General features: G+C 45.0%; 1 protein-coding gene across 2 annotated transcripts in view; it reads left to right on the forward strand.

Annotated features, from left to right (window-relative positions):
- The window catches only part of LINGO1 (leucine rich repeat and Ig domain containing 1), a 507,290-nt gene that overhangs the window by 321,348 nt on the left and 164,111 nt on the right, over positions 1-21,831 (forward strand). For both annotated transcript variants that reach the window (XM_020975161.2, XM_020975162.2), the window contains one exon: positions 15,595-15,680. The gene's annotated coding sequence lies outside the window, so the exon portion shown is untranslated. The remainder of the gene's footprint in view (positions 1-15,594; positions 15,681-21,831) is intronic.

A 21,831-nucleotide genomic window follows, 5' to 3' on the forward strand; every position in this document is an offset into this window, starting at 1 on the left:
ATCATTCATTCAACAAACATTAAGTACCTGTTATGTGAAAGGCCCTGTACTTCAGAGATATGACAAATAACTGCCCTTAAGTAGCTTACAACCTAATATGGAAAGGACAAGTTTAAGGTCAAGGTAACTAGATGACAAAAGAGAGGAGATGAGTGCATAGAAGAGGTCCTGGCAAAGTGCTATCAGGAATGTGAGGATGCAGAGGACATTTACATCTTTTGGGATGGGGATGGGTTGTCACGGACAGTTTCATGGAGGAAGCAGGCTTTGGTTGGACCTTAGAGAAAGGTAGGGACTTTAACAGATAGAGATGTAGAGGATGGTGGTGAAAAAAAAAATGATTCCAGGCACAGGGGACAGCATTAGCAAAGACACAGATATAGAATATGGTGGGATGAAAACCAGGAATGGAGAGTGGTCCAATCTGGTGGCTGAAACAAAACATTTGGAATGGGTGTAATATGGGGTTTTTCTGGACAAGCAAATTGGAGCTAGATCATAGGCTTTGAGTGCCAAAGTAGGGTATTTATTACACTTTATTTGGCAGGCAATAGGGATCCATTGAAGGATTTTGAGGGGGAAATATGATCAGAACATCATTTAGATTACTCTGGCACTGGCTCAGAGGATGGATTGGAGAGGGGATGGACTAGAGGCTTGGAGACAGCTAGGAGGCTACCACAGTAGCCTGAATGAGATGAGATGTGGACTTGAACTAAGGTACGCAAGTTCAGGATTTCCAAAGAAGGCTGTTCTTTTTTCCATTCCCCCGGACTTGTGGGACCAGGAGGAAAGATGGCCATAGTCCTTATTCCACAATGCTATTTCCTGCCCAGAGAATAACAGAATCCCAGGGTTTTTGAGTTGAAAAGGACCTCATCAGTCACATAGTCCAATCCATGCTCAAACAAGAAATCACTGCCACATCATAATCAATGAAAGCTTCTCTAGCCTTTACTTGCAAACCTCCACCCAAGAGAAATGAAGTGACTCACCATAATCATGAAGGCAGTAAATGGCAAAGCCTGGATTGGCTCTTAAGCCCTCTGATTTTGTCAAATGAGGAGAATGGGCCACGGAACCCAAATCTGGTCCTTTTATATGCCACAACATTGTATCCCTTTACCTGTGGTAGTCCTCATGATCTGATTTGCCCACCTCCATCCAACACTGATGGTCATCACTGGAGAATGTGAAGAAACTGAATTGATTTCACCTTCTATACTATTCTTTTGGCCTCCCTTTCTCATTCACCAAATTTACTCTTTCTCTTTCTTCAGACAACACCCCCATTCGCACAAGTAACACAGCTAATGACTGATTCCAAAATTCACCCAACCTCTCCTCCTTCCTTCCCATTTCTGGGGAAAATGTGGCTCTCTATTTTTTGCTATGTCTCATCAACTACCCATGCTCTTGACCCCTTTTCCTTCTGCCTTCTCTAGAAACATCCCCAGAAATCATCTCGTGAGTTTTCATTCTTTCCTCTTCCATAGTAGCACAGGATTTGAAGTTGGATGGCAGAAGTATGCTGGTAAACATTTAACAACCAGGCTATCTGGGGGGGAATAAGGGGGGAAATGTATAAACACACACTTCCATGTTTATTCTGATTGATAACACTTTCTTAAGTCAAGACAATCAACAAAACAGTAAATCAAGTCCCAATTTGTGCCAATTGCTGATTTCTAAAGAGGTGTAAATGCTTACATTGAAAATTTAACAATTCATGAACAGATTAGACCTGGCTCCAGCACACCCCATTGTTGGAAGGCCCTTAAAGGCCGTTTGTTCTAAATTGACCAAGAATCCTTTCTACAACAAATCCAACCAATGATTGTCTAGCTTTTAGCTGAAAACTGTGAAGGCTCCCAAGGCAATCCATTCTACTTTTGGACAGTTCTAATATTTAGAATTTTTTCTTCCTGATATTGAGCTGAAACCTACCTTTTTTGGCAACTTCTATCCATTTCTTATAATTCTGTCATCTGTGTTTATGCAAAACAAGTCTGATTGCAGGTGACAGCCCTTCAAATACTTGATGACCACTATCATGTATCCCCTAATTCATCTCGTCTCTAAGTTAAACCTCTCTAGTTTTTCTCATGGATTCTTAAATGGCATGGCCCCCAGTCTCCTCACCATTCTGGGCTCCTTTCACTTTGTCAATATCCTTCTTCAAATGTTGCCTCAAGAACTAACTTCAGTTCTCTGGATGTGGCCTAACCCATATAGAACCTCTGACTCCAAAGCTAGCACTCTTTCCAGGAAGACTGTCATCTTCCTCCTTCATCACATGAGGTTTTTTGGCCTCGTGTTGGCCATGGCCTTTTTGTTGATTCATATTAAGCTTGCAGATTATAAAATCTCCATTTTTTTTTACGTGTGCTGTTATCTATCTACCCTTCTCCTACCTTATAGTTGATAGATTTGTTTTTTGAGTCAATATGACACTTTACATTTCTCTGAAGTCCATGATGCATATGTATGTATGTATGTATGTATGTGTGTGTGTATATATATACCATTCTAGACTGTTGAGATCATTTTGGATCCCAACTGTGTCTTTCACGTTAGCTATCACTCACAGCTTTGTCTCATCTAAAAGGCGGAGAAGCCTGCTCTCTATACTTATATTCAAGTCTCTAACAACAACAACAAAAAATGTTGAACATGGACAGATACTTAAGCTATTCTACTAGAAGCCTCCCTAAGCCTTCTGGGTCACCATCCTTTGGCCATGTCCCAGCTTAGCAGTGCTCTTCTCTAAAATATGATACCTGGAACTGGGCACAATATGACAAGTATGGTCCACCTAGGGAAGTTTCCAGTGACATTTTCATCAGGTATACCTGGGCACCATGCTTCTAGTCATCTAATCCAAGCTCATACTGGCTATTTTGGCTGCTGCATCACTCTGTTGACTCAAACTGACCTTTCAGTTTGCTAAAATCTCTAAGTATTTCTTATATCTTTACTCTATGTCCCACTGACACCTCAAACACAACATGTCCAAAACCAGGCTTATTAATTTCTTCTCCACACCTGAACCTTTCTGCTGACCTCAATATCTCTGGCAGTGGCACCCCATCTCACATATATGAAACCTGGGTGAAATCTTTGCCTCTTCCCTCACCCTCCTCTCTCTTATCTCAGCAGTTACCGAGTGTTCTCAATTCCACATCTATAAAATTCTCAAATACCCCCCCTCCTCCTTTGCATGAGAAAGATTACTCTGGCGGCCGTGTGTAGGAGATAAACTGGAAGCAAGAAGATGGGATAGGAGGCTATTAGGATTTTCCAGGGGAGAGATAATGAGGGCCTGAACTAGGTTGGCCACAGTGGGACTGGAGAGGAGGGGTTGGATGGGAGAGATTTCTTGGAGGTTGAATCAATAGGCCTTTAAAACTGAATGCATGGAGGAGTGAAGGGGAGGAAAGAATCAAAGATGACTTCAGGGTGATATGCCTAGGGTATTGCGGGGTAGGTGATACCATTAGAAGAAATGGAGAAGATGGGCAGGGAATTAGTGAAGACTTAGGCTTGTTGAGTTGTTGGTCTCTGTGGATCATCTAGATGGAAATATCCACCAGGCAGTGGGAAATGCAGAACCTACTGGCATGATGGGAAGAAGATGGAGGCAGACATCTGGATTTAGGTGGAAATTGGGACTGTGGAAGATAATCAAGTAAGAAGTGTAGAGTAAGATTAGAAGGGGGTCTAGGCCAGAAGCCTAGAGGATGCCCCTGGCATAATGAGGAACCAGCAAAAGGACAGAGACAGAGCCATCAGAGAGGTAAGAGGAAAAGCAGGAACATGTGGTCTCAGGAAAGCCAATGGAGGAAAGGCCACCAAGAAGGAGGACGTGTGTGGTCAGTAACCTCAAGGGTTGCAGAGCAGTCAAGGAGTATAAAGAGAGAAGAACAGTTCTTGGATCTGGTGGCTAGAAGGTCATTGGTGACCTTGCAGAGAGATTTCTCAGTAGATTGGGGTCAAAAGCCAGAGTAAAAGGTGCAAGGGGTTGCGGAGTAAACAGTAGGTGTAGACTACTCTTTCTAGGAGTCTGGCTGGAAGGGGGAAGAGCGGGGGGAGAGAGAGAGACCGAGACACAGACAGAGAGATAGAGAAGGAGACAAAGAGAGAGACAGAGAGACAGAAAGAGAGTTTGAGGGCATGGCAGGATTAAGAGGCAAGTGTTTAGGAGACAGATAGTTTAAGCATGTTTATAGGCTGAGGGTAAGGAGAAAGCAGATAAGGGAATGAGAGAAAGGGGAAGGGTGTGCTAAGCACTTTACAAATATGATCTCATTTGGTCCTCATAATAAGTCTGGGAGGTAGGTAGATGCCATCATTATCCCCATTTTACAGTAGAGGAAACTGAGGAAGACAGAGGTTAAGTGACTTACCCAGAGTAACACAACTGGTACGTGTCTAAGGCTGGATTTGAACTCAGGTCTTTCTGATGGTAGACCCAGAGGATGCCTCTGTAAGATGCATGAGAGAAGAGGAAAAATCTAGAGGTCAAAGCCGTCAGGACGAAGAAAATGGGGTGGAAGTCATAGATATTTGGGTTCACATTAGTCAAAAGAGGGCTGCCAAGTCTTTTGAGACTAGAGGTAAGCAGGAGAAGATGAGTGAGGACAGAGTACAGTGGAAAGAGTGCCAGATTCGGAGCCCTGAGTTCAAATCCTGCCACTGACACTTACTACTGGTATAACCTTGAGCAGGTCACTTATTTCTCAGGGCTTCTTGTTGGCCTAGATAAAACTTCTGGCTCTAATCTATGCCCCAATGACATTGAAAAGATCAGAGGTATGAAGGTGGCGAGTTCATGTTAGAGGGCCTTGGTCATCTCTATAAAGTGGGAGGCCAGGGCATCTGCTGAAAGTAAGGATGTGTAGGATGAAATCAGGAACTTGGAGAGGAAAAGGCTTAAACCACTGCTGCCAGGGCTTGGGTGAGTCAGTTGGAGGCAGACGTGTTTCAGCTAACCAAGTTAGGGTAATTCTGCCATTTTGACCCTGCTAGCTTTCTCATACACTGATCCAGGCATCGGCGAGTATTTAGGGAATGCCCAACACTCTTTAATTGACCCCCTTTTGCCTACTGAACAAAGTTCCTATTCCTTGGGCTGACATTCAAGGCCCACACCACTCTGGGACCAGTATTGCTCCCCAGCCTCGTCTTCCACTGCTCTCCTGGAACCCCGGGCCCCAGCCACACTGGCCTAGTGGCAGCCACTTGAACAGTCCCCATGTTCTCCCACTCCTCCTTTCCTCATTCCACTTGTTGATCCCTCCTCCTCCTTTAAAGCCAGCTGAGCTGCCACCTCCTCCAGGAAGCCCTTGCCCATCTTCCCTGTCAGTAATGGTCTCCCTTCCTTGGGCCTCACTTAGCACTTTGGTTGTTCTTTTCTAATGAGTTTGTCATATAATGTCGAGCAGTGATTTCTGTGCCGGCAAGCTTCTGGAGGGTAGGGGTCATTTTAATTCAACCCGATTTGACTCAACAAGCTTTATTTTGTGAACAAAAGTGTGCCAGCACTGTGCTGAGCACTGAGGGTGGGAGGACAAAAGAAATGAAAACAATTCCTGGCCTCAAGGAACTTGCATTCTAGTGGGGTGGGATGGGGATAGGTAAGTAAATTGAAAACTATATGAAGCAAATATAATATAATTGGAGAGAGGGAAGAGCTAATACATTTGGGGATCAGGATAAGCCAAAAGCAGGAGCTGTTACTGGAGATAAGCCTGGAAGGTAGCGTGGGATTTCAAGAGGCCAAGGCAAGGAGAAAGAGCATTCCAGGAACAGGGATGTGCAATGTGTATGGGGAACACGCAGGCCAGTGTGGCTGGAATGTAGAGGAGATGAGGGGGAGCATGGAAAATGTCTAGAAAGGAGGGTTGGAGCTAGGGGGGTTATTGTTAATCCTAAAGGCAGTAGGAAGCCACTGAAGCTTTTGGAACAGGAGAGTAGCATGGACAGTCATGTGCTTTAGGAAAATCACTGTCGGCTCTGTGGAGGATGTGGAAGCTTGGGACTGGGAGAGGCATTAGAAGGCTGTTGTAATATTCCAGGTTAGAGGTGGTGAGGGTGTGTGGTGGCCTTGTGAGGGGAGAGAAGGGGACAGATGTGAGATGGATGCAACTTATCTAAACTTTGTATTTACATACCCATGTGTGTGCATATACATTCTGTGGTCTGCACACAGTAGGAGTTCAATGAATGTTAGGAGGGAGTGGCAGCCTCTCTCTTGACCTTGGAGCCCTCCCCAGCTTCTACTTTCCTTCTTTCCCTTCATCCTCATAACTTCCCCCATCCTCTCCTTTTCTCACCTTACCTTCTGAAGCTTGCTCTGCCCTACCTGGCTGCCCCTTTCCTCCTTCCCCTTCTCTTTGATACTGCCATTCCCTAGATTGTCCTTCCTCTCACCACTCCCAATTAATAAACAACAAGCATCTGCCTATGTAATGGGAAGTGTGTGTGTGTGTGTGTGTGTGTGTGTGTGTGTGTGTACACGCGCTTGTGTGTGTGTGTGCACACGTGTGTCTTCAATCTGCAGGGCAGACCTCGACACACTCAGGCTCTCTGCCACCCTCATCCTCCACACAGGAAGTCACAGCTACCACTTGTCTGTTGGGCAAATAGCACCAAGCATTGCTGTTCACACCTTCAGGCTTTATCCAGGAACATGCCTCAGTGAGGAGTGCATGCATGTGCTTCCTCTCTGTCTCAGTCTATCTCACAAGCCCCTTCTCATGTCCATCCCTAGCACCACTGCACAATCCCGTATTGCTTAGAATCACCAAACATCAGCACTTGGAAGGGCCTTAGAACATGGAGGGTAGAATGTCAGGGCTGGAAGGGACCTTAGAGCATGGAAGACAGAATGATAGACGGAAGAGGGGAAGGGCATTAGAATGTAGAAATGTCATAGGCTGAAGAGACCTTAGAACAGAGAAGGTTAGGACTGAAAGATACTTCATAACAGAAGCCCAGGCCTGGCAGGCACCCTAGAATGTAGGGGAGTAGGGAGGGATTAAACAACTATATAGCACCTACTAAGTGCCAGGCACTGGGCTAAGCACTTTTACAAATATTATATCATTTGATCCTTACAACAACCCTGCCAGGTAGGGACTATTGTCTTCATTTTACAGTTGAGGAAACTGAGGCAAACAGAAGCTGAGTGCTTTGCCCAGGTCACACATCTAGAAAGTATCTGCCGCTGGATTTGAATTCATGTCTTCTGACTCCAGGTCCAGCGTTCTTTGGTCTGGGCCATATGGCTGTCTCAAAGAAAGCTCTCATTGGTAGTGGTGAGATATGAACCTATGCCCCCGAAGGGACTGGAGCCTTAATCCAGAACCTTAGACTATTTGGCTGCACTAAAAAGTAGAATGTGAAAGCTGAGAAGAACTTAGAGCAGAGACTATCAGACCTGGAGGGGAACTGTGGAATATCAGACATAGAATATTGGAGCTAGAGGGGATGTTCAACTATAGAAATGAATGTCTGAGTTGGGAGACAGAACATAGAATGTTACATCCTGAAGGAACCTTAGAACAGAGAAGGTCAGAGCTGGAGGGAATCAAAGAACCCAGAAAGTCCCAGCTGAAAGAACCTTAGAACATAGAACATGAAATGTCACAGCTAGAGATGAGTCTCATGCTTCTCCCACCTCCTTACAGATGGGGAAACTGAGGCTCATCGAGGTGGGTTCATTGTAAAGCTGATATTTAAGTCTGTGCCTTCTGGCTCCCCAACCTGGGCTTTCCTCACCATACAAGGCAGCCTGGCATCTCTGTTTTGGTAAGAATCTTCTCTGGAGCAGAGCTAAAATGAGTGACTTTATTTTTAGAGGCCACAGGGGAGGCAGAGGGAGGGAAGAGTGTGGCACATAGGAAAACCCTGTAGTATAGCAGGAGAGCTGCATCTCCTCCACATCTCTCCGTGCTCCTTCCCTCCCCACACTGCACACACCATCTGAAGCCTGTCTCTGAGGGATGGTGGCTCCATCTGGCTATGGCTCCTCGCTCCCTGCCCCAATGGCTTAAGAATCTGCAAGTCAGTTCCAGGAACCTTTACCATTGAACCCTGAGATTCCAACACATGGCCGAGATGTCCCTGCCTGACTCTGACACTGAGGCAGGTAGGGTGGGTCGAGTGAATGATCCAAGCCAGCATTGGTTCCAGAAATTCTCAGGTCGTAGACACAGTGCCACTCCTTGACCTCTACCCCATTGCCTAACCCAGGTGCTAGGCATGAGGATAAAGGACTAAATGTGGACTGGGCGGAACAGAGATGATCTCAGAGGCCAGAAGATTCAGAGTTAGAAGAGGCATTAGAGACCATCTAAGCCAGGGTTCTTAACTTTCTGTGTGTCATGGCCCCCCTTCTTTAGTGGCTGGTGAAGCCTATGGCCCTTTCTCAGGATAATGGTTTTAAATGCATACAACAAAATATGTAGGATTATGAAGGAAACCTATTATACTGAAATGCACTTACTAAAATTGGGGGAAATACACAAGTCTACAGACCCCAGGTTAAGAATCCCCTCATCTGACATATGGAAAGCTGGGGAAGAAGGAAAATTCCCCAAGGTCAGCCCAAGAAATAGTAGCACTAGGGTTCAAACCCAGGTCTCTTAACTCATAGTTAGTGCTCTACCCCATGCATTACACTATGATGCCTGTTACCATAGGAGTCCACTCCCAAAAGAGGAAGCTGGTAGTAGAGTGGTTAGAGTTCTTGGCCAGGAGTCAGGAAGACCTGAGGTCAAATTCAAACTCAGACACTTCCTAGCTGTTTGCCTCAGTCTCCTCAACTAACCTCTGTTTGCCTCAGTTTCCTTAACTGTAAAATGAACTTAATAATAGCATCTCCCTCCAAGGGTTGTTGTGAAAATCAAATGAGATAAGATTTATGAAAACAAAAAAACCCCCAAACTCAGCACAGTGTCCAGCACGTAGTACGTACTATGTAAAGGCTGATTCCTTTCCCTTTCCCTTCCCTACAACCCTTGCCCTAGCCAAGGCCCCAGTGATCTATAGTGTACTGGCAGCTGGGCTTGGAACCAGAGAATCTGGGTTCAAATCCTGTCTCTGATACTTTGCACTGTTTGTGCCATTTTGGGCAATCACTTAACTTCTCTGGGCCTCAGTTTCTTCATCCGTAAAAAAATAAAGAGGGGGTTGAAATGGGTAATCCCAAGATTCCTATCAGCTCTAAACCTATGATCTGTTATGTCTTGCTTGGATTGCAGCCTCATTTTCCTAACCAGTCCTCCCTCCCGCTCACCATCGCCCTCATCCTTGTTCTAATCCGTGTCATTCAGTATCAGAATAATTGTCTGAAAACATTGGTTTCATCGGGTCCCTCTTCCTTGTTCAGAAACATCCAGTGACTACCTAGGATCAAACCACAGTTCCTGGCCTAATGTTCAAGATCCTCCACAACCTGGCCCCAACCTACCCTTCCAGCCTCATCAATCCCTCCACTCTAACATGCTTTGTTCACATACGCAACACTCATGTTCTCTTTCTGCTTTTGCATGCATCATCTCCTCCAGCCTGAAATATCTCTTCTGAAATGATATCCTTGAAGTTTTCAAGGTACAGATCCCAGGTTGCTTCCTCTGATCCCTACTGATTATACTGTTCTGTCTCCTTTGTTCTTACTGTCTGGACCACCATTTACAGGCTTGAGAGTAGAAATCACCCAAGGTGACTTCCTCTCTTCTCAGATAGGGAAACTGAGGCCCAGAGAGGGAAGTGACTTACCCAAAGTCACACAGCTACTAGTAATTGGCAGAGTTTAGACTTGGCCCTTTGCCTTTTGACATCTGGTCTAGTACCACACCATCCTGTCTTTGGTACCCATAATCTTGTCCTACAAGCTATCCTTCCCTGTGTGTGTCTGGTCTCCCTATTCCCCATAGTCTACAAAGTTCAGGATGATTCTTCTTTTGTCTTTGTCTCTCCCGTGTTTGGCACATAGTAGGTTCTTCATAAACATATGTTGAATCAGTTGATTGACCATTTGATCTCCAGTGTGGTCACAAGTATAGAGATCAGTAAATGCTGGTTCTTGAGATCACAGGATTCAGAGTTAGAAGGAACCTTGGTGACCATCTAGTTTAAGGCTTCTTCACTTCCTAGCAGTCTGGGAAGGCCTGGGGAGCCCTTCTCAAAATCATGTTTTTCAATGCATAAAATCAAATACATAAGATTATGAAGGCAACCAATTATATTGAAATAGAGTTGTCAGAATGTTAAAAAAAAACAAGCTCACAGACCCCAAATTAAGGACCCTGGATCTAGTCCAATCTCTTCATTTTACAGATGAGGAAACTGAGGTTCAGAAATAAGTAATGCCCCATGGCTATATGAGTAATAAGTAATAAGTAAGCCAGGAAATAATAAGTAGCCAGGAAAAGCCCTATGACTCCAATCCACTCTGCTGTTCTTTCCTCTATGCTGAAGTTCCTTTACCTCACCTAGATTTGAGTTGAAACTAAATTCAAGCAAGCAGACAGAGCTTGGAGCCTTCCAATAAGTGGCTGAGGTTATCTGAGCCTGACTGGGCAGCCAACCTCAGGCAATTAAACTCAGTGCTCTAATTGGGGTGAGGCCCAAGCAGTGGAGTGAGTAGGATTTAGCCCAGTGGATAGTGGGTCTGAAGAGCAGGGGCCCCCTGCAGGCAGGCACCTCGGCCCTCTTGGCCAATCTGGGCAGGGCTTGGTCCATTAATCTGACTCAATGGTCTTTCCCTATTGGGAATCAGGCAGAGGGAGCAACACAGCTGTAACAGTGGTCATTATCCCCAGGGAATTGCCCTGTCCTCGGTACTGAAAAACCTGGGCATTTAACTTTGCTCATTGAATGGTCACTGGTGGCTTCCTCCAGGTGCTTTCTCTCATTCCTACTTCTCACTCCCTCTTCTCCATTTCTCCCTCATCCTCCCCCCCGTTCTGACTTTCCTTCCACTGCCACTCTCTCTCTCCTCTTTCCCTTTCTTTTTTCCCTCTCTTCCCAGGTTCTCCCTCCCTTCTCTTCCTCCCCTTAACTCTCACTTCTATTCACTCCCTCCTTCCTTTCTTTCCTCCTTCCTTAACTCTCCCTCCCATTCCCTAATTGTCCCTCTCTCCTCCTTTCTTTGTCGCCTTCTTCTGTCTTTCCCCCTCATTCCTTCTTTTTTCTCTCATTATTATTTCCCCTTTTCCTTTCCCCCAATTCTTCCTCCTCTCTACCTCCCCTGTTCTCTGTCTCTCCCACCCTCTTTTTCCCGTTTCCCTCTTTCACCTTCCCAGGATGCCTTCCCTCCTTTCTCTCCCTCATCTGTGATTCTCTCATTCTATCCCTCCTTTCTTCTGATATCTCCTTGTCCTGCCTCTCGTTACCCTTTCTCTTCTTCAAGTTTGCCCTTCCTTTCCCATCACTCTGCCCTGTGGTCTTCCCTTTCAGGGTTCAGAGCACGAAAGTTATGAAAAAGCGTTATGGGGTGGTGGAATAAGCATTGAACTTAGGGTATTTCCATAGAACATCCAGCACTTTCTGGCTTGTGATGTTGGGCAGGTCACTTCACATCTCAGCCTCAATCTCCTTATCCTCCAAAAAATGGGGTGATTACACATGTATTACCTCCCTTCCATGGCTGTTGTAAGGAAAGGTCTTTGCAAATCTTAAGGTTCCGTAACTGGGATCTTGGTCCTCTGGTCCTTCAAGGTTTGCAGAGTACCACAGCCCTAGGAAGGTGGTAATACAAGTATTTTATGATGTGAGAAATTGAGTCTCAGTTGGTAAGCATTTATTAAGCACCTACAATGTGCCCAGCACTATGCTAATCTCCAGGAATATAAAGCAAGGCAAAAATAGTACTCATTCTCTGGGAACTTAGAATCTCAGTCAACTAAGATTTATTGAACACCTACTATGTGCAAATACAAAGGAAGGTTAAAAAAACAGCTCCTGCTCTTGAGGGGCTCATAGTCTCAGGGACTCAGAGAGAATTGACTAGTTTTTTTTAATCATGTCTTTTTATACTGTGCCTTTCTCCAATGATCTAAGGTGATAAAAAATGAAACAAATCCCTGTTGGGGTGGTTGGCCCCAAGGCTTTTTGCCTCCCCCTCCCCAAACTCAGTCTCAGGAAGAAGACAGGAAGCCCAACTGGTAAGTGCTGTGAAAGCTAGTTCTGGGGGTCCCATAGGTCTGGACCCTGCGCTCCTCCTACCTCTTAGTCACATGTACCGCAGACGTGAGCATGAAGGTGCCCCCCACTAGGATCCCCTCCCCCAAAGCCCAATTTAGCGCCATAGGGGTTGAGAGTTTATCACCTGTGATTGAAGCGTCTGTCTGTACCAGGCTAGTGCCTAGATATGCCATCTGCCCGTGACTGGGAATTTGGATTGGCACCCGCTGTCTCACCCAGAGGTTCCCACAAAGCTGTCTTTTGGTTTATAGCTAACGTGTATCTCATGTTCTTTGTTCTTGACAGCTTATTTTTAATCAGCTGTAGCACAGTATGAAGGAGAGAGGACTGGGATGGGAGCTGGGAGGATTGGCTCTAGTCCCAGCTCTCTCAATAATTCAAGGTGTGGTTTTCAGTAAGTTTTGCCAACTCTCATCTGAGGACTCAGTTTCCTCATCCAGGATCACACAAGCAGAGATTTAGAGCTGGAAAGGATTTCAGAAATAACAGTAATAACAACCACAAAGAGGAAGAGGAGAAGGACGTTGATTCCCAACATTTACATAGTGCTAACTGTATACCGGACACTGTGCTAAGGGCTTCATGATTATTATCACATTTGATCCTCACAACAACCTTTGGAGGTAGGTGCTATTATTATCCCCATTTTACAGATGAGGAAAACAAGTGACTTGCCCAGGGTCACATAACTATGAAGTTTCTGAGGCTGGATTTGAACTCAGGTCTTCCTGACTGCAAGCTTAATACTCTATCCACTGTGCCAGCTGAAAGGGACCACAGAGGCTAACTAGTCTAACTCTCTCATTTTAGAGAAGAGGAAACAAGTTCAGGGATGTAAAGTGATTTTCCCAACATTGTACATGAAGTGTCAAAGGTAAGATTTGAATACAGGCCCTCATATTCAATAGCCAGGTCTATTTCCAATGTGGAACATTACCTCTAGGTCATCTAGTCCCACTACCTTATTTCAAAGATAAGGAACTGTGGTCCAGAAAGGATGAATCACAAATAATGTTGGGGAGGTCAGGATTCAAACCCATGTGACTCCGTCCAGTGAAAAGGTTGAATTTGTGGAATTGTGGGATTTATAACTGGAGGGGACTTTAGAGATAACTTATCCAACCTATCCATTTGATAGATGAAGAAACTGAAATCCCAAGATGATTGAGGACTTCTCCAAACTTGAATGTGCAACAAATGGCATATGTGAGATTTGAACTAGGGCTTTCTCATCCCAAATTCATCACCAAGATTCCCTCTAACTCTTAATTGTCCAAGCCTAATGTCTACTTCAGAACTTCGTCATCCTTGTCTCTGAAAAATCTCAGTCTCTGGGCTAGGCTGTTAGAGGGTGGCCAGTGGGGGACACCAATGGGGTATAAGGTCTTCGGGGAGCACCGGGGTTATAAAGTATGTAAGGAAATCAGACAAGTCAACAAAGGCTGTTGGCAGGCATATATGTCTTGAGTTAGAAATTCTTTTACTGTTGTAAAGAAAGCACTCAATTTAGAGGAAGTATCTGATTTCAGATCCCAGAGCTGCTCTTCACTATTTATGTGCAGTGGAAAAGACATTAGATTTGGAATCAGTGGGTCTGGGTTCAAATCTTGACACTTCCATGTACTGGCTATGTGACTATGTGCAAGTCACTTAACTTTTCTGGGCCTCAGAGATGGCTACTGAGCTCCCTCTCCCTGAACCCATCCCCCTCCAAAATTAGCAGGGAGCAACCTTTCTCCCCTACCACGGGGCCTGAATCCCTTCTTCCTTCTCTTCACCCAAAGAAATCAGAAGGGGCTTTCAGAAGGGATTTACCAGCATTAAAGGGAAGGCAGGTAAAGTTAAACAAACTTGAACCATTGGATAATAGCACCTACCTCCCAGGGTTATGTTATGAAGATGAGATGACATTTGTGAAGCATTTTGCAGACCTTAAAGGTCTATATAAATGCTAGCTCTGGTGATTATTATATAATGCTTTGCAAATCCAGTCTCATTTGATGCTAATAACAACCACGAAAAATTGTTGCTATTATTATCTCCATTTTACAAATGGAGAAACTGATTCTGAGGGAGGTTAAGAGCTTTGCCCAGGGTCACATAATAAATGTCTGACACAGGATTTGAATTCAGGTTTCCTTACTCCAGGTCCAACACTCCATCCTCTAGGTCACCCAGCAGTTCCTTCCTTTTATCTTCTTTCTGTTATCTCTTCCACATGACAGCCATTGAGGTGTTTCCCCTTAATTTCTCTCTTCTCTTGGCTGAGTTTCTTCAGTTAAGAAGCAGAGGACGGTCAAAGGTGCCTTGAATTTGTAGCTAGAGCCTCTGGATCTCAGTCTTGGCTCTTCTGTTTAATTGTTTAACCTTGGAGCAGGCACTCTGAGCCTCCATTTTCTGCTCTGTAGAATAGGATTAGTACTCGTACTTTCTACCAGACAGAATTGCTGTGGGGAATGTGCTTTGAAAACCTTTAGGTGATAAAGAAATATGAATGATTGTGATGTGGTATCAATACCCTTCACCATCGTGGTCACCTTCCTGTGGACAAGATTGTCCTGGTGCCTTTGTAGACTACTCTAGCCCTAATTTCAGGCTGCATGGAGAAGTCATGTCCACGATTAGGGAGAGGATGGCCCCACAGTCAGGTAACATCTGGTGTCTTGTATTCAATTCACATTTTAGGAAGAACATTGCTAACCTGGAGACTGTCCAGAGAAGGGCAACCAGCATGGTGAAGGCCCTTGATTCTGTCATATGGGGATGAGTTGAAGGAACTAAAGATGTTTGGCCTGGGGAAGACTTGGTGAGGGGAGGGGGGAGGAGGACAGAAATGGGACATAATTGTCTTCCAGTGGTTGAAGTCATGGGGAAGAGGGTTTGGACTTGTTTTGCTTGGTCTTATAAGATGAAAATTGCAACTACTTGGGCTTCCTCTATAAAATTCCCAATAACCACAGCTTTCCCAAAGTGGGATGGGCTGCTTTTGGAGGTCATGTGTTTCTCTTTCTTGGAGGTCTTCATACAAATGTTGGAAAGAGGATTCTTTTTTAAGTTATGAATTGGATTGGATGGCCTCAGAGGTGCCTTCCAGCTCTGAGTGTGTGGCCCAGGCCTGCCATCTCACAGTCTCTTAGTCACAAGGGGGAGCAGGTGTGAGAGTGTGGCTGCCTCAATGATTCACAGCCTTGCGGTTGGAGACACATGTCAGAACAGAAGCTCATGGTGGGTGGGGAGCTTTGCCTTTTATTCTTAGGACAGGGTGATCTATGATGGCCTCTGGCAGCCTCCCACCCTTCTTCCTACCAAAGCCTTGCCCAGGACAGTCCCAGCACCACCACCACCACCCCCTTGTTAACCTGAATGTTCTTCTCTCTGCAGTGCATGGTGGCACCACAGTGGACAGGACATCATTCTCCCTGCCTCCGGGCACCAGTCCCTTTGCATCCTGACACCATCTGACCCAGGTAGGGCCAGGGAAAAGGCAAACTCATGTACTTACCTCATGTTCCATGGGGATGGTGGGTACTGGGTATGTATGTGTGGGGGAGAAATTCTTCAAGGCCACATGGCCAGTTCTAATTTTATTTTGGCTCATTAAGTCCACATTGGCTTTGGACTATGGTCTCTTCTCTCTAACCATCAAATCCTTCCTTCTTCTCTCTGAGCCTTACTGGGACCTCAGAGCACCAAGTACCAAGCCCAAGTACATGACTGGGAGTGAGTGGGGTAGCTGACATTGAGGTTCCCATCAGAAGTCTGAATGGAACAATCCTTCCAGAAATTCTCATGGGCCTGTAAGGGCCACGCCCCTCAGAGTCCACTAAAGCCATCCAAAGCCGCAGCCTCCCCCGTGGAGGATTCCCTCTTAAATTTCTGCTATCTCCTGTTAAAGATGACTTGAGGTAGAACAAAAGAAGCCTTTGTAATGCACAGTTTTGCAATGTAGTTTGGGTATCAGCATCTCATAACCACCCACTCCAAGGATCCTGTCTCATCTAATACGGGTACACCCCAAGAGAATATTGAAAGATGTAGGAGATGTTTGTAAAGTATGTTAGCTGTCAATAACATTGGAGTACAAACTCGTGACTATCAACCCTTTGGTATCTTCTGTTCTCAGATTTCCAGTAGTTTACAGCACAATCCAATAGAAAAAACTTTCCCAGGGCCATGTACAACATGTGAGAACACAGGCACAAGACACTCAGAGTAAGCCACCCAAATAATGAATCTCCCTTGAGCCATACTGCTCTCCCATCAAAAAATTCTATCTGGGTCCCTTGTTCACCTCTCCATCACACTCAGCTCTACAGCCATAAAATAAGGGCTGGCCTAAATACTGGCCCAGAGACCTGAGTTCTCCCTGCTAGCTTATACTACCTCCAGGCGATCTCAGTGGGAATGAGACTGGTGCTCTCACTGAGATTCGTGCAGCAGCTGCTGCCCTCCTGCCCCTGCACCTCACCCAGTCTGCTGCCCAGATCTGGTAGTATTGGGGTGCTCGGCTACTCTTTGGATCCGTACTGCTCTGCAGCCATCCTTTAGGTCTTCCAAGTTCCCTATGGCACAGAGGTTCTTAACCTCTTTTGTCATGGACCCCTTTGATAATCTGGTAAAATCTATGGCCCCTTTCTCAGAATAATGCTTTTAAGTGCCTAAAATAAAATGCATCTTATTGCAAAGAAATCCAATTACAGTAAAATATAGTGAGCAAAATATTTCTTAAAAAACAAGTTCATGGATTCTACTCCAAGAACCCTTGTCCCAGACAAGTGTCTCAAGTGTCCCTAATAGGCACTTTGTCTTTTTTTTTTAATCCTTTGTCGTTTGGTTTCTAATTGAGGACATTTCTCAGCCTTCCATAGTAACAAGACTCTTCTTCCTGGGTCGGTATCTCTTCATTGTCTCTCTCCCCAGCATTGAGAGTATGTCTGAAATCTCATTTTCAGCCAACTCTAGCTGCTCTTTCCTTTTGGCCTCACCATCCACCACTTTCCCCAGAGTATTACCCATCACCCTCTTTCCCATCGGAGGGTATTGTAGGGCATACTCTGGGCACTTCAGGGTAGGGATGGGTATGTGGGAGGGAAATGTTGTTCACTTGGTGTATACTTGTGGGTATCTTCAGTTGGGTTTTATGTGTAGTTCATTTCTCCTTGGAAGATTTGGGCAGAGGATTAGCACATGCTTTGATCTGTAAAGTGACCTTGGAAGAGGGATTGAGATCCTGAGACCTTAATAACCTTATCGTTCTACAGTGTAAGTGGCCAGCAGGGAGAGGAGTAAAATGAATTCCTTCGAGATATCCCTTTGGCTCCTTCCTTGAGAAAGGAGTGAATGAGGGAGGTGTGGAGGAAGGAGAGGATGAAGTTCAAATAGAGGGGTGAGACTATGAGGTATTGGACCTGGAATCTTAGATTCACACAGATGTTGAGCAGGGAGGGACAGGACCTTGGTTGGAATTTTTGCTCTGTCATCTCCTGCCTTTGTGACCTCGGGCAAGCTATTCCAATTCTCTAAGCCTCTGTTTCCTCATTTGTAAAATGAGGCTGGCAGATTACATGACCTCAAATGTCCCTTCCTGCTTCAAGTCTATAGATCCTATGAAGAGGGTTCGGAACTGATGGTTTCATGTCTTTTGAATCCATTGGTTTAAGCTTTGCACTAAGTTTTTCTGTTGTTCTTGTTTCCTATTACTTGAGACTGTATCTATATGTATATATGTATGTATGTAGGTATGTATGTATGTATATATATAGAAAGGGGGGAGAGGGAGGGAGAGGGAGAATACACACACCCACACATTCTTCTTTTAACTCTTCTCTTATCCAACACAAATTAAGGTTAACATATTTATATATGTTAACATATGTAACTATAAATATTGGATATATATGTGTATATATTATATATAATGCATTAGAGGGAGAGAGAAAGAGAGGGAGGGAGAGAGAGAGAGAGAGAGAGAGAGAGAGAGAGAGAGAGAGAGAGAGAGAGAGAGAGAGAGAGAGAGAGAGAGAGATAATGAGAGAGGAGAATGCTTTTATTCCTTGCTAAAGTTGGGGATTCTGAGTACCCAGAGAAAAGCCAGGGAAGAGCGAGTTTAAGTTACCCTCCCAGCTCCCTCCATCCCAAAGTTAATATTCCAGGCTCTTAGAAATGAAAGACCAGAGAGAACATGAGAAAATACGCCTCCTTCTGTTCTCTACCAAGATAGGTACATGTTCTGTGCGTGCCTGTGGGGGCTGTTGGACCCTGCTGGACATTGCTGTCTGACTTAGTTGATAATCTGGTTAGCTGTGTTGCTTTTTCCTCTTGATTTTTATTTTGTGAAGGGATGGCTCATTGGATACGGAATATTTATTGACTGGCTGACTGACAGCATGGGAATAATGTACAAGTATCCATCCCTGCATGCAAAGCTTAGAAAAACCTGGCTAAATGTCTGATCTCCTTGGGCTTAGGAGTGTGCAGAGGTCTCTGACCTCTGGGATTCTCACCTGGGCTCAGAAGGAGAGGGCCTAGCAAGTTCTGCCCCTGGACCAAGTATGTATATTGGGGTTTGTGATGGAGTTTAGCCATCAAGCCATGAAGAAAGTATAATACGAGATGCTACAAGACTTCTACCAGTCACTCCTAGCATGAGGCTGTGGCTGCCATGGGGGATGGAGAGGGCATTAGGGTTTGCAGGTGAGGAAACACTCCTAGCATGAGACCACTAGTATGATGTTGACAGCACCCTCTAAATTTGCCACCCCAGGGCAAAACCCCACGGACTCTACCCTAGTTACAGCTCTCCCTGGGCTTTGTATTGGTAGTAAAGCCATATTTCTCTTCTTTTGCTGATCTGGGATTTTTAGTTATTAGCTGATTTAAAGGACTTCTGGGGGAGAGGTAGCATTTAGGGAATGGTAGAACATAAAGCCAGATTTTATATTTAGACAGTGGTAAAGGTTACAAAAGAGGCAGTGGGATATAGGGGTAAGAACGTTGAATTTGCAATTGGAAGACTTGGGTTCAAATTCCACCTTTGCCATATACTTTGGTGAAAACAAGTGACTTTTTATGTGACTGGGGAAAAACCACTTCTCTCTAGTCCTCAGTTTCCTTTGCTGTAAAATGAGACAGTTGGACTGTATCATTCCCAAGACCCCCTTCCATGTTATGATCCAGGTAATGAACCCTTTTGGGGGGAGAGTTGACCATAGTGATTGATGAAGATCGTCTAACTAAGGCATAGGAAGGATGTGATCAATATCAACAGAAGTACTATACTCCTCCATTGAAATCATGGATCCTGGAAGCACTGACCTCTAAGAACAAGCATGATACAGTGAAAAGAATACCAGTTCTGGATTCCAAGGACCTGGGTTCAGATCTCATCCCTCGTGTGACTTTGGGCAAGTCATTTAAAGGGATTAGACTAGATGGTCTCGGAGGTCCATTCCAAGGGACGTTCTAGAGCTGGTATGCCTTCACCCCAAGACATCTCAACAGGATCCTGTAAGGACAAAAAAAGAGACCTTGATGTGCCTGACACAAGAGGGCCAGGAAGTAGCAAGAGGGAAGATCTAGGTATAGAAAGGGGGAGAATCATAGGTTTAAAGTTAGAAGGGACTTTGGTGATTTCTAGACCAGGGGTTCTTCAATTTGTGTGTGTGTGTGTGTTATCGACCCATCTAGCCATCTAGGGAAGTCTATGGACCCCTTCTAAGAATAATGTTTTGTTTTGCTTTTGTTTTTTGATAGGCAGTGGGGTTAAGTGACTTGCCCAGGGTCACACAGATAGTAAGTGTCAGGTGTCTGAAGCCAGATCTGAACTCAGGTCCTTCTGGTTCCAGGGCCACTGCTCTATCCACTGCACCACCTAGCTGACCCTGAATAATGTTTTTAAATACATAAAATAAAATACATAGGATTATAACAGAAATCAATTACATCAAAATAAGATTATTGAAAAAATTTTAAATAAGTTTATGGACACCAGGTTAAGAACCCCCGGATCTAAACCACCTCATCATTCTATGTAGGAGGAAACAGAAGCCCAGAGAAGTGAGTTGTCTAAGTTCACACAGACAGTGAGTGTTGGAAGTAGGGTTCAAACCTGGAGCCCTTCTATGTATGATCTATCAGGATGTCCAGGACTTAACAACTTTCCCAGTCTATCCAGGGAGAGGTGAAAGGGAGGGTGCTTTGCATAGGGTGAAAGCAGAGTAGGGGGACAATTGCAAAGGAGAAGAAAGGAGGCAGAAAATAAGCCTTTTCCAAGGTTTCATTTTTGCTAGCTGTGGGTAAACAGAAGTAAATGTAAGCTCCATTCCCCTAGCTAGGGGCACTGAAGGGGAGAAGGATGGATGAAGGTGGATTTTCACAGGAGTGAATGGGCAGAGGCAGAGAAACAAACAGCCCCCCTTCTCCCCAGCCCCAGTGATACATAGCTGAACTCAAGAGGCCAAGCGCCGAACTCTGCCCCATTCATTGTGGAGCTGGGCTGTGACCATGGCCATAATCGATGCATCATGGTGACTGGATAGGGAAGTCGGAGATCTGAGGATTCAGAGAGCAAAGGGACTTAGACATCAGCTCATCTAATGCCCTCCTTTTGTAGAGAAGGAAGCTGAGGCTTGTGCTTCACTGGAGATCACACAGGTAGGATCTGAACTCTGACCCTATTTCTCCTAGGTCCCACTGCCTCTGGGGAGAAATGGGAAGTGTTTCTGCTTTCCCTCCTCTCGAGAGAATGCGCCCCAGGAGGAGTGATGTGAGGCCTCCCCAGGCCCCCCCAGAACAAGACTAGAGTGATGGGCCCTCAGTAAGCTGGAGTGAACAGGAAAGCTGTTCAGAGGCAAAGGAGGAGCATAGTGGTCTTGGAGTCAGAAGGCGACTTGGCATTTTCTTTGTCACTAGTATAAGTCACCTCACCTGATTCAGAATGGGTATAATTACACCCCCCCCAGACATCAGCCCAGCTCCAATTTTTCAACATACACAGAAACATTCACACGCACAAATACACGCAGGCAGGTACGCACATAGACATACATATAAACAGGCACATACACCATTGCCAGGCATCGCCTCTCTCTACATACACCCTCACAGACACCCAATTACATATTCATGTCTTTAATACATGCACTCATACCTGTATACACATGGACAGATTTTCAAGTATGTATATACCCATACATAGTCACACATAGAGACATATTAATACACAAACACAAATATGAGGACCTGTCCCCTCAAAGCATACACATATGTACACATGCACAAAAACACAGACTTACACACCCACAAATACCTATTCCCAGCTCTAGCCAGTGATAAAGTCCTGAGTTCTTCAGACCCCTAGCCCTGCCCTCTTTCCCCAACTCTGACAGTCCTGCTTGTTTTCCCTCCCTCTCTCTTCCAGAGATTCCCAGGACCCTCTTGTTTCCCATCTCAAAGGCACAGGGAATCTCAGGTCTCTTGACCTACAAAATAATTTAATAAGAGTGATGCCCCACTTCCAGGCAAGTTAAGGCGACAAGCATTTATTAAGTACCCACTATATTCAAGAACTGTGCCAAATTCTGGAGCTATAAACAGATGCCCCTCCAAAGTCTCCCCTCC

The sequence above is a fragment of the Phascolarctos cinereus genome, unplaced genomic scaffold, assembly GCF_003287225.1.
Source record: "Phascolarctos cinereus isolate Bilbo 61053 unplaced genomic scaffold, phaCin_HiC Scaffold_3;HRSCAF=262, whole genome shotgun sequence".
Taxonomy (NCBI): Eukaryota; Metazoa; Chordata; class Mammalia; order Diprotodontia; family Phascolarctidae; genus Phascolarctos; species Phascolarctos cinereus.